Source organism: Hibiscus syriacus, unplaced genomic scaffold (genome assembly GCF_006381635.1).
Source record: "Hibiscus syriacus cultivar Baekdansim isolate YM2019G1 unplaced genomic scaffold, ASM638163v2 tig00111231_pilon, whole genome shotgun sequence".
In the NCBI taxonomy this organism is placed as follows: Eukaryota; Viridiplantae; Streptophyta; class Magnoliopsida; order Malvales; family Malvaceae; genus Hibiscus; species Hibiscus syriacus.
The window spans coordinates 432,409-444,677 of record NW_024063027.1 but is presented as its reverse complement, the minus strand read 5'-3'; the positions used below and the strand labels follow the sequence as shown (position 1 = coordinate 444,677).

Here is a 12,269-nt window from a genome sequence, read left to right as displayed (position 1 = left end):
TATGTTAGTTTATCAAGATATTAACATACCTAATATCAAACTATATTAGAAAATTCACAAATAATAAATACCTAATAGTTCCTCATAAATTTAAAAGCTAATCGCGAATATTTTATTTTAAGTCATTTATTACTTAATTTACACTATCTTTTAAATTTAAACCAAATTTAAACATCTAAATTCCAATGTATGCGTGCATTTTATCTTGTATTTATATCGTATCTTACACAGTTAGTTTGTTGTTGCTTATCTTCCTTGATTAACTAAAATTATGCTAATTAAGTATAGAATCTTAATAGCTTCACTGTGAACAAAATATCTGAATTTCGATAAATCCAAGGGCATACGAAAATTTCAAACTTTTGTTTGCGAGGATGACTTGGTAATTAAATCAATTGTCGTTTCCTTATTGCAATACAAATTTTAGTTTTTCGAATTTTTAGTTGTAAAAGAATTATTGTTATTTTTTGAGGTATTCGGTTGAAGCACCATAAATGTTAGGAGTGTGAACGTTCAATATCAAATAGTTGAGAGTTATTTAAAAAAAAAAAACTCTCTTGTACTTACCTCAAATTAATTTAAAAAATCTTTAAAAATCATTAAATCAATTAACATCACATGTCACATCATTTACATGATATATTCCATAAATTTATTTTTTTATAAATAATTTATAGATATTATACGAAAAATTACATTATATTTCGTGATAATAAGGACGAGTCTACAGTGAACGTTATATACTGAAAAACACTATTAATATGATACATCGAAACACACCATTAGTTAAATTGTTTTTATTAAGTAATATTAAAAAATAAGGACCATTCCATGATTAATCCACTAATTTTATAGGATATAATTTTTAAACGGTCACTAAACTATATAAAAATAATCTTTTTTAGATATTAAACTTTCAATATTTCTAAGTAAAATTTCAATTTTTTAAATATATAGAAATTCATTAACTTACTTTCAAAATTATAAAATATTTTTTTGAAATTATAATTTTATAATTTTTAATTCATAAAATCATTATATAAATAATATTTTATTTAATTGTGATTAAATTTGCAAAATCTAATAATTTCAGTTATCAGAAAATGATGTCAATTTTTTTGTTATGCAATGTGATTCGATTATTAACTTTGTTTAATAAGTTTAAATATAATTTAAAAATGTATTTATAATTTAAAAATTAATTATACAATTCAATATATTTTTTAAAAAAAATTAATTTTTTTTGAAACTTTTACTTAAAAATTTTGAAAACAAAAATCAAAAGAAAATTTTAGGCACAATCGAGGGACCAAAGAAGATGTTTTATTAATTTAAAATATCAAATCTTCCCTTAATGATAGTTAATGATCAACGTTTTATTTATAACAAAATCTAAAATTTAATGATTATTTTATAACTTTTAAAAAGTTGAATGGCTAAACGATTATTTTATCATAGTTTAGCGATCATTTATAATTTTATCCTATTTTAATTTAACGAGTGATGTGTTTTGATGTGTCGTATTAATAAAATATTTAAGTGTGTAACGTTTAGTTTAGAATTTTCTGGACATAATATCTAAAAAAAACTTTGAGAATTTAAAACTAAAAAACTTAAATAATCTAATTTTTTAAGAATTTTAGAATTCAAAACGAATATAAAAAATTAAGGATTTAATTAAATTTTAAAGAATTAAATGCTCTCAACAATTTTAGGCTTTATTTTGTCTGGAAAAAGAAAATGAAAAAACTACTTTCATTTGTCTAAAAATGTAACCGTCATTGATTTTCTTTACCATTCCTTTTCTCTTTAAAAAGAGAGCTAATTAGACTCCCTTGAATCAAAACTCAGAACAGAGAAAAGAAAATGGCGATTCGAAGCTGGCGTCTAGTCTTTGTTTGGATGTTTGTTGGCTTATTATCAGTTGATGGAAAATTCAATGATTCGCCTTCGCTCAGTCGTAAAAGTTTTCCTGCTGGATTCCTCTTCGGAACAGCGTCGTCATCTTACCAGGTAAATCATATCGATTTGATTCCGATCGAATAAGTTTAAGTTGGGAGATCTAATGAAAATTGCTTCACTAATTTCTGGGAAATTTTGTTCAGTATGAAGGTGCAGCTAAAGGAGGAGGTAGAGGTCCAAGTATATGGGATACTTTCACTCACAAGCATCCAGGTCAATCGTCTTTAACTTCTCTTTTAATTTCTATGCATCTCCGTTGAATTTTGCTTTGAAAATTATCCGAAAGTACTCGGCATTCAAATCAGATAAACTTTTCTTAACACTTAATTTCCTTGTTTCACAAAAACTCGAAAACCAAACTCTAAAAATACAAAGTGAAAATTAACAAACAAAAATTTAAATTTCTCTACCAACAAGGTTTTGACACGGTTGATAAAAAAACTCCGGATTGACAGTTATTGTTATTCCTTAAAGTTTTAATTTATTATCAAATAATTAAAAAAAATTCGAATAAATATTATATTTTATTCATCTCATTCTATTAAAAATAATCTAAACTCAATCACATACACAGTTATTTCTAAATATTACTTTGTTTTAAATTTCATTATATTTATATATTAAAAATTATTTTAATCTAATTCAGATATTAATGGATTATCTTTGATAACAATAATTTTAGTTACAGGTCTATTTAAATATCAATTATTTATAATTGTATTTTTCTACTTTCTAACTTCAAAAGTTTAAACTTGTCTACGAGTCTTTTGTTTTTTTAATGGCCTCCTGGTTTGACCGCGATGCAAGCGTGTGTATATGGTTTTGTTTGGTTTGAGTTTTTAATTTTTTTAATAGTTTATTTTTTTTAATTTAATTAATTTTGGTTGTCAATTTTTATTAATTATTAATTTTTATATTTTATTTTAATAAAATAAAACGTTAAAAACTACCATTTAAATTAGTTTTTAATTAATTAAATTTTGTCGTTCAATTATATGGCAGTGTTTAATTAAACTCTTTAGATAATAAATAAATAAATAATCGAGACAATAAATCTAATACAGTTACGTAAAAGAAAATTGTTTAGTTCAATGATAATTGCCCCCACTATTTTCTATATATAATATAATTTTTTTCTTATTATTTCGGCCTTATTATTGCAGGTCTATATTTTATCCTATCTTAGACTTGGTCAAGGAACATATGATTATAAATGTATACAAGAAGTGGTTTTAGATAAGGTAAATTATGTATTTAGTACTTAAACTATCAGTTTTGATTTGTTTTAGTAATTAAATTTTTAATTTTTTTAAAATCATACCTAAAATTTAGTTTTTATTTCATTTTAGTATCATGCGTTAAAGACTTTAGTTTTGTTTCATTTTAATATATGTTCAAATTTTAACGTTAAGTCTTTAAAAAAAATTAAAAATTTAGGTATTAAAATAGACCGAAACTAATAGTTTATATTAAACACGTTAAAAACTTAACGGCGGAGTGCTAAAATAAAATGAAAACTAAAAGTTAGGTATAATTTTGAAAAAATTGAAAGTTTAAGTATTAAAAGGATCAAAATTAATAGTTTAGGTACTAAATGTGTAGTTTACTCTTTCAAATAATTATTTGACGGATTGTTATTGTTTTTATGAGAAATTATATAATGCAGGCCATGATAAAATTAGTAGTGTTAGAGGAAGGATTCAAACCTTTAAGACATTTTTAAAATATAAATACAGAAAACCCATTTATCAATAAATTACTTTCACTCGTTCAATTTAGTTTTTTTATTAAAGCACGAAACAATATTTTTAAAATATTAAAATTTTTAAATAAATATTATCTATAATCACGACATATTAATAAAAAAATATTAAAATTTTAATTGTTTTGAAACAATGTATATTTCTTTTGTTGAAACTTTTCTAATATAATTATTAATATCTGATTTATAGATTCACTAATTCAAATCGATTTATTAATGTATACTTCCCCTTACTTTTAAACTTTAATTTGGTCCACTAATTTTATCCATAATGTTATCATTAGATAATTAGCAATGTATTACAAACAGTGATAGATGATGGTTGGCATAATCTATATATTTATTTTTAGTCAATGTTCAAAATAAAAAATTAATTCGACGTGCCACTACATGAAATTAATTATTATCCATTAACCTTTTATGACAAAATTATAGAAGCTATAAAGTTTTGAGATGACATCTCTAGTAATTAGAAATAATTTTCGATTTTAAAACATAAAAATTATTGCACTAGCCAAAAAAGCACCAAAAAGGTGGAAAAAGAAAAGAAATGTCTCCCTGACCCTGACATTTCAATCTTTTTTATTAATTACTAATACCCTGTCTCATCAAACATTGTCCATGTTCTAATAAAAAAATTAAAATATACATTTTAAAAGTTTTAAATAATTATTTTAATATTTAAAAAAATTGATAGTTAAAATCAAAATAACAATACTTTTAAAAATAATATTTTAAAATATTAATATAAGGAGATGAAACGTTAAATTTTTTAAACAAAAATAAAAGATTTAAATTTTAATATTTATGAATAGAATAAATTAAATTAAAAGAATAGTTCTAGTCTCTATATTACTCAATCCAAGATAGTAAATCAATAAATTAATACTGATTATTTAAAAAAGCAACAATTTTATTTGGGATGTTGACAAGACATCGGTTGGAAAAACAACAATTTTATTATACACCCAGTATAAAAAAGTATCATATCTGTAAGAGATTAATCGATTGAACAATAATTTATCATATGAATTTGATTTATTTGAAATTTATTTTCAAGGCATAAGTGATTACAAAATCTTATATCAATATGATTACTATTATATTTATAATCATAATTTAATTCCTCAAAAGAAAATAATTAAGGACATATTTTAACGTATATAGTTTCTTTTATTAAATAAATATGTTACCAAACATGAACCTAAATTTTGTTGAGGATACTTTGAAATATTAAAAATAATTTTTTTTGATGGAATTTAAAATATATGTTAAAATTAAAATTAAATAAAAGTTTAGGTTTGATAAAAATATGACTGTAACAATATTTATTTTTGCGACTTCGAGATTGCAGAAAAGATAGCAGATGGAAGTAATGGCGATGTGGCCGTTGACTCTTATCATCGATATAAGGTATGTTCCATATAGGATGGTAGACTGATACAATTTTATAGATTTCACACTGTACTTATATTAATTAGGGCGGAAATGGAGATATAAGGTAATGTGTAGGTGTGGATGTAAAAAGTTATACTCATTATGAGTAGTAGGTAAGTAATAGATTTAAGACTTTACCCGCTTCACATCTGCCCACCCCATATAAATTTTGATCAAAATAGGTATCTTAAGATTTTGGATTATTATGAATTTATGTATAATTTTAAAGATTATTCTATAAATCGTAAGATTTTATAGGACTTGACTTATAATTTAACCTAATGTTAGGGTATAAAATGAATTAATCATTGGCTTATTTTAGGCTTATATAAAAAATAAATACTTAAGTATACCATCATTTTCATTTAAGTACCTAAAGCATTTTTTTATTCAAAATAAGTACTTAAAATTATCTTTTTGATCAAAATAAGTACCTAATTTTTTTTTCAAAAGAGGTACTTAAAATATTCAATTTTTTTTCATTCAAGTGCCCAAAGTATTTTTTGATTGATGGGTAATAGATATCTAGTTAGGTAATGGACGTAGGGGTAGATTTGAGAATATACCTACATGAACGAGTGCATGTTTAAATTTTTTACCTGTCATGAGTGATGTATAGATGATGGATTGGAAGATATTAGGTGGATATAGAGATGGGGGAATGGGTATCCACCCCAGCTCCATCCGTTTGCCATCCCTAATTCTATGCAACACATTAGGCCCAAAATATTAATAAAAATAATATTTAAAGACTAAATTAATAAAAATATAATATTTGATAATTAAATATTATTTTATTTCTTTTATTTATGGATAAATTATAAGATTGATCGATTTTATTTAAGTTTTGTATATTTTTTTCAAATTGAATTAAAAAATATAATAATTGATCACTTGTTTTCTATTTAGTTAAGGGTTTGTCACTTTCATTTTTATTTAATTAAGATGTGATTACTTAAAATTATTTACTTAAGGCCTTTAACATATTGTTGATGTTACACAATGAATTTATAAAATTAAAAACAGTAAATTACATAAATGATCACTAATGTTTTAGTAAATTTTAAATTTTTTCCACTGAAATTTCAAAAGTAACAAATTGGTCACTAAAACGTCAAATAGGCCATTGATCAATGATTTTATATGTAATTTATTCCAAAAGCTTTCTAATTTTTTTTATTTATCATTCGAAATATTTGATTGCTTCATGTCCATAAAAAATATTTTTTAATTTTAGAATTTTAAAAGTATATATATATAATTTGGAAAAATTAGAAGGTGTTTAGGATAAATTAGATATAAAAACATTGTTCAATGACATATTTGATGTTTTAGTCACCAATTTTTAACTTTTAAAACTTTAGTGGAGAAAATGAAAACTTACTCAAACATTAGTGATTATTTGTGTAGTTTATATTTTTTAAATTTTATAAATTTACTGTGTCAAATCCGTAATTCGTTAAAGGTCTAACGATAGTTAATCATTAATAATCATATATTAACTAAATGAAAATAACAATAATTAAATATTATATTAACTAAATGAAAATTTATATATTTTTATTATAAGCGATCAATCGTATAATTTATCATTCATTTACCGACTGAAGAATAATTACGCATTTCACATGGCACTCACATTACAGGAAGACGTTGGGATTATGAAAGAAATGGGGTTAGATGCTTACAGATTCTCAATCTCTTGGTCTAGAATTTTGCCAAGTAAGTTATAATATATACCAACATTTAACAAATTAAATTTAATAATTTAATCATTATATAAGTCAATTATTTGGATTAATTTGATGTTTATATTAAGTAATTGAAATAATTATCTTGAAAGTTTTATATTGGATAGATAATTAAAAACTTTATTCAAAATTCTTTTATGTATGATTTACATAATATTTTTATTAATTTAGGATAATTATAAGGTAATGTCTATTTTAAAAATATTTTAAATTATTTGACATTAAAAATTCATACCTTTGATATTTCTGATATTCAAGTCCGAGCATTAAAGAATAACAATATTTTTTTAGTATCGATATTGTTTGATTTATATAAATTAAATATAAAATATAACACTAAAATTAATTTTCAAATAAAAATACATAAATTAAAATAACTTTACGGTCATTACTGTTGATAAAGTCGATGTCGCATTGCATTCATACCATCGTCCAACTCCACAAGACATAATATTATTATTAGCTCTCAAAATTTTTGTTTTTATTTCTTAACCATCAACAGATTTTTAATTTTTTGTCCGTTAATTATTTTATCATTTTTATAAAAATAAAAAATAAAAACTATAAAATACAAAATATAAAATGTATCTAAATTATTAAAAAAACTATAAACTCAGAGAAATGTTGAAAAATATACAAATATTTATAAATATCATTATTTTTTAATTATTTTAATTTTATAAAAATAGAATTTCATTCAACTATTAAAAAAGTTTAAAATTAAATATATGCATACATATTTTAATGATGGTCAAAAAATCATTAGGTCGCACATAGGAATACTATCCATAGTTCAGACCCGTCTATTAATAAGTGTAACTTGTAATGCGTCACAGAGTTCAAAATTTGGGGTCTCCGACTTGAAGAAAATTCAGTGGAAAAATTCAATACTTATGCTTGTTTAGGTGATATCTAAATTATTTTTTAACTATTTTAATATTTCAATTTTATATTGTTTTTAAAGTGATACTTATGATTCATACAATTTACTTTTAAAAGATTTATAATAACAAACTGAGAACATTTTTAAATTGAAGTATTAAAATGATCTAAGAGATTAAGTATTATTTTGAAAATAATATCCAAATTTGAAAATATATTTAAAAACATTATTTATATAAAATAAATTTCAAAACCATAATTTTAAAGTTCCTAACGCCTCGATTTTAACATCATGTGCTAAATCTTCAAAGTGTTACATGATGTATTGTTGTGTATTTGTGGTTGCAGATGGAAAGGTAAGTGGGGGTGTGAACAAGGAAGGAGTTGCCTTTTATAACAATCTCATCAATGAGCTCTTAGCTAATGGTTTGAATTCATCCTAACTTTGTTGTTTGAATAGTAATGATTTTAATTTATTGTGAAAAATACTTTTAGGGTTCTTGCTAAATGGTTTCATTGTGGACAATACTTAGGTATTCAGCCTTTTGTGACTCTCTTCCATTGGGATCTACCTCAAGCCATAGAGGATGAATATGGAGGCTTCTTAAGTCCCCGTATTGTGTAAGTAATTAATTAACACTTCCATCAGAATTTATCTTAATTTTCAATATTACATTAAAATCATTAATCATGTAATTATGGTCCTTAGGGTAACTTATGTCAATGTGAATAATGTTAGATAAACAAAGCTATATGAAGAGACTTCAAAAATGTGATCTAGCTAGAACTATATAATATATTAAAGTAATTGCACCAAAAGTTGAAGCTATAGTCCACATTCTATTGTCTCAAATTTCAATTTATTTTTGTTGAGTTCTTTTAGCACTAATATTGTGTCAATCATATCTTTTAATAAATACTTTCTCACTTTATGTGATGTGTTGTTAGGAATGACTTCGGAGACTATGCGGAAGTTTGCTTCAAGGAATTTGGCGATAGAGTAAAGCATTGGATCACATTGAATGAGCCATGGAGCTATGCTTATGCTGGATATGCAGCTGGTTTCCTAGCACCAGGTCGTTGTTCCGGTTGGCAAAACCTAAATTGCACCGGCGGCGAATCTGGGGTCGAGCCATACTTTGTGGCTCACCATCTACTTCTTGCTCATGCAGTTTCTGTAGAATTCTATCGCCAAAAATATCAGGTAATGAATCAGACACGTCCAAAGCATTATTAATCTACACTTAAATATATATTGTTATATTTTTAGAGGTGTACATGAACCGTGAACCGTATTCGATTCAAAGTATGTTTAATCTGAATTCGAGATTAAGATTTTACTTGAGAGACGCTAAATTTGTTTATCACTTAACTCATATTCTTGATGATTACTACTTATTGAAGTTGAAAATACGAATTTTAACAGGCAACTCAAAAGGGTATGATTGGGATCACATTAGTTACAAACTGGTTTGTTCCAGTTTCAAAATCAAAGCACCACCAAAATGCTGCTTCAAGAGCCATGGACGCTATGTTTGGATGGTTTGTTCCAGTTTCAAATGCAAAGCACCACCAGCCCGTTTTTGCATGACATTTTTGGATTTATTTTGTGTTTACGAACATGCAATTGTACAGATTTTAATATTGTTTTTTCCCAGGTTCATGGACCCAATAACCACAGGAAACTATCCACACCATGCAAGTTCTAGTTGGAAATCGTTTGCCTAAGTTCACCAAACTGCAATCTGAGATTCTTAAAGGATCATTTGATTTTCTTGGATTGAATTACTACACTGCATCTTATGCAGCTTATGCTCATACGGTTAATGTTGGGAAGCCGAGCTACTTGACAGATGCTAATACTAATATTTCTTGTGAGTCAACGTGTTCAAAATGCAAAGCAAACTTTAAGATAACTTCCTTAATCTACGGCTAACTCATAATTTGTTAATTTTGCAGCTCGGCGTAATGGTGTTCCAATTGGTCCATTGGTAAGGACATCTATGACCAACTTATATATATATATATAGGTGTGTTCACGATCTTCAATATTTTGATTTTTTTCTCGATTTTCTCAAATTAAAATATTACAGACAGGTACAAGTTGGATCTACATGTACCCAAAAGGATTTCAGAATCTTCTAGTTTACATAAAGAAAAACTATAACAATCCCCTGATTTATATCACTGAAAATGGTACGCATATATTCTTCCTTTTCTTATTCTGATAAAGAATAGGGATAAGGATTTATGAGAATTAAATACGTTGATATAAATATGAACTGATCCGAATGAATTTTAAAAAATAAATTCGAATGAAACGTAGGGGTTGGTGACACTTTTAACAATACCTCATTGTCATTAAAAGAATCCCTTAATGACAAAGGGAGGATCGAGTACCATCGTCGTCATCTTTCTTCCCTTCGAAGTGCAATTAGGTAAGTGTTGTTTTCCTTCTAATTTTTCACTTTTATTTTCTTTGGTACAAAATATGATTAATTATTATGAAAATTTTTCCTTCATGGTTAGGCAAGGTGTGAATGTAAAAGGGTATTTTGCATGGTCTCTATTGGATAACTTTGAATGGAGGAGTGGTTATACTGTGAGATTCGGCTTGAACTTTGTAGATTTCAAAGATGGGTTGAAAAGATACCCAAAACTCTCGGCTCATTGGTTCAAATTTTTTCTCAAGAAACAAACATGATGATGAATGCCAAAGAATGACATGCTCTCTTTCAAAATATTGAAGAACACTCACATATATATATATAATATATATATTTGGACTATACAGAGGGTGTTAGTCTGATGTACAAGATAATATTGGAAAATATTATTAGTTTAATTTTATCCTAGTTTTTTAAATAACAAAAATTAATGTTGTGCTTTTTCAACTTAATATTTGCTTACATATATGTATTTCTCAGTTCTAAGGCTTCTTTCTTTTCCATGGATTTCAAACTTTTTATTCGGAACTGTTAAGGAAGTGGAGGCAATAAATTCCCTAAGGTCTTTTCTCGGTATATGCATGATTACAATCTTAATTTGGTCGCTCTCCTCGAACCTCGCATTTGTTAGTTTTTTTTTTGTAAAATCCCACATTGGTTGTGTATAAGGAGGAGGGAGAATTCTTTTATTATAAATAGAGCTCTCCTCCTCCTTAGTTTAGCATCACACAAATATAAGCCTTCTTCTATATTAAAGGTTATTTGTATTCTTTATTTCTCTTTGTAATATTTCCTCTACTAGTGAAATATTATTTTAGTAGTGTTCGAGGAGGTAGGCAAAATTTTGGCCTAACCTCGTTAAATTTTGGTGTTCTCTTTATGTCTATTTAATAATTATTGTCGGGTATAGTTGTTGTTAATTATTGTCCTATTAAAATTACTTGTCTTGGTAGTTATATCTAAGGAAAGTGGGTTTTAAGAGGGACCATTGTGACCCTTCTCTTTCCTGGGAATCTACCTTGGTGTGATTTTAGTACAATCGTTTTCACACTAATCACCTAGATAATAGTTTTCGAGGTGAATTTGTTATTATTGGTGGAAATTAACCCGAATTCCACAACAATTGGTATCAGAGCTCTTGGTTTATTTTAGTATGCTCTGTGGTTGCGGCTTAGGCTGATCTTCCACATCAGAAAAAATTTCCTTGGGATAATTGGCATTCTGCATTGACAGTTATTAAATAGAATTTGTAGCAGAAATGGCAGATGCAACAAAAATATCCACATCGTCGTCAACAACTATGACAAATGTTAGATTTGCAGTGGAGATTTTTGATAGCACCGGTCATTTCGGCATGTGGCAAAGTGAGGTTCTAGATGCCCTATTTCAGCAGGGTCTAGACATTGCTATTGAAGGAGAGAAACCAGATGATGTTGAAGAGAAAGAATGGAAGAGGATCAATAGATTGGCATGTGGTACTATTCGACCGTGTCTTTCTAGAGAGCAGAAGTATACATTTTCTAAGGAAACTTCTGCAAGTAAATTGTGGAAGGCACTGGAGGAGAAATTTTTGAAGAAAAACGGTCAGAACAAGCTCTACATGAAAATGAGATTGTTCCGCTTCAACTATGTACCAGGTAACACTATGAATGATCACATTACTAGCTTTAATCAGCTGGTAACTGATCTGATGAATATGGACGTGACTTTTGAAGACGAAGATCTGGCTCTGATGTTGATGGGATCACTTCCTGATGAGTTTGAGTATCTTGAAACTACTCTACTTCATGGGAAAGTTGATGTGTCTCTCAGTGAAGTAACTGCTGCCTTGTATAGTTATGAATTGATAAAGAAAGACAAACAAGAAAATAAAAGTGTCGAAGCAGAAGCTCTTGTTGTTAGAGGCCGTTCGAAGAGTCAGAATAAAGGAAGGAGAGGGAGGTCGAAGTCAAAGTTCAGATTGAGCAAAGATGAATGTGCCTTTTGTCGAGAAAAAGGGCACTGGAAGAAAGAATGTCCCAGGCTAAA

General features: G+C 26.5%; 1 pseudogene; it reads left to right on the top strand.

Annotated features, from left to right (window-relative positions):
- The first annotated feature begins 1,806 nt into the window (after nt 1-1,806).
- LOC120156546 lies at nt 1,807-10,513 on the top strand (annotated as a pseudogene).
- Nucleotides 10,514-12,269: the final 1,756 nt, after the last annotated feature.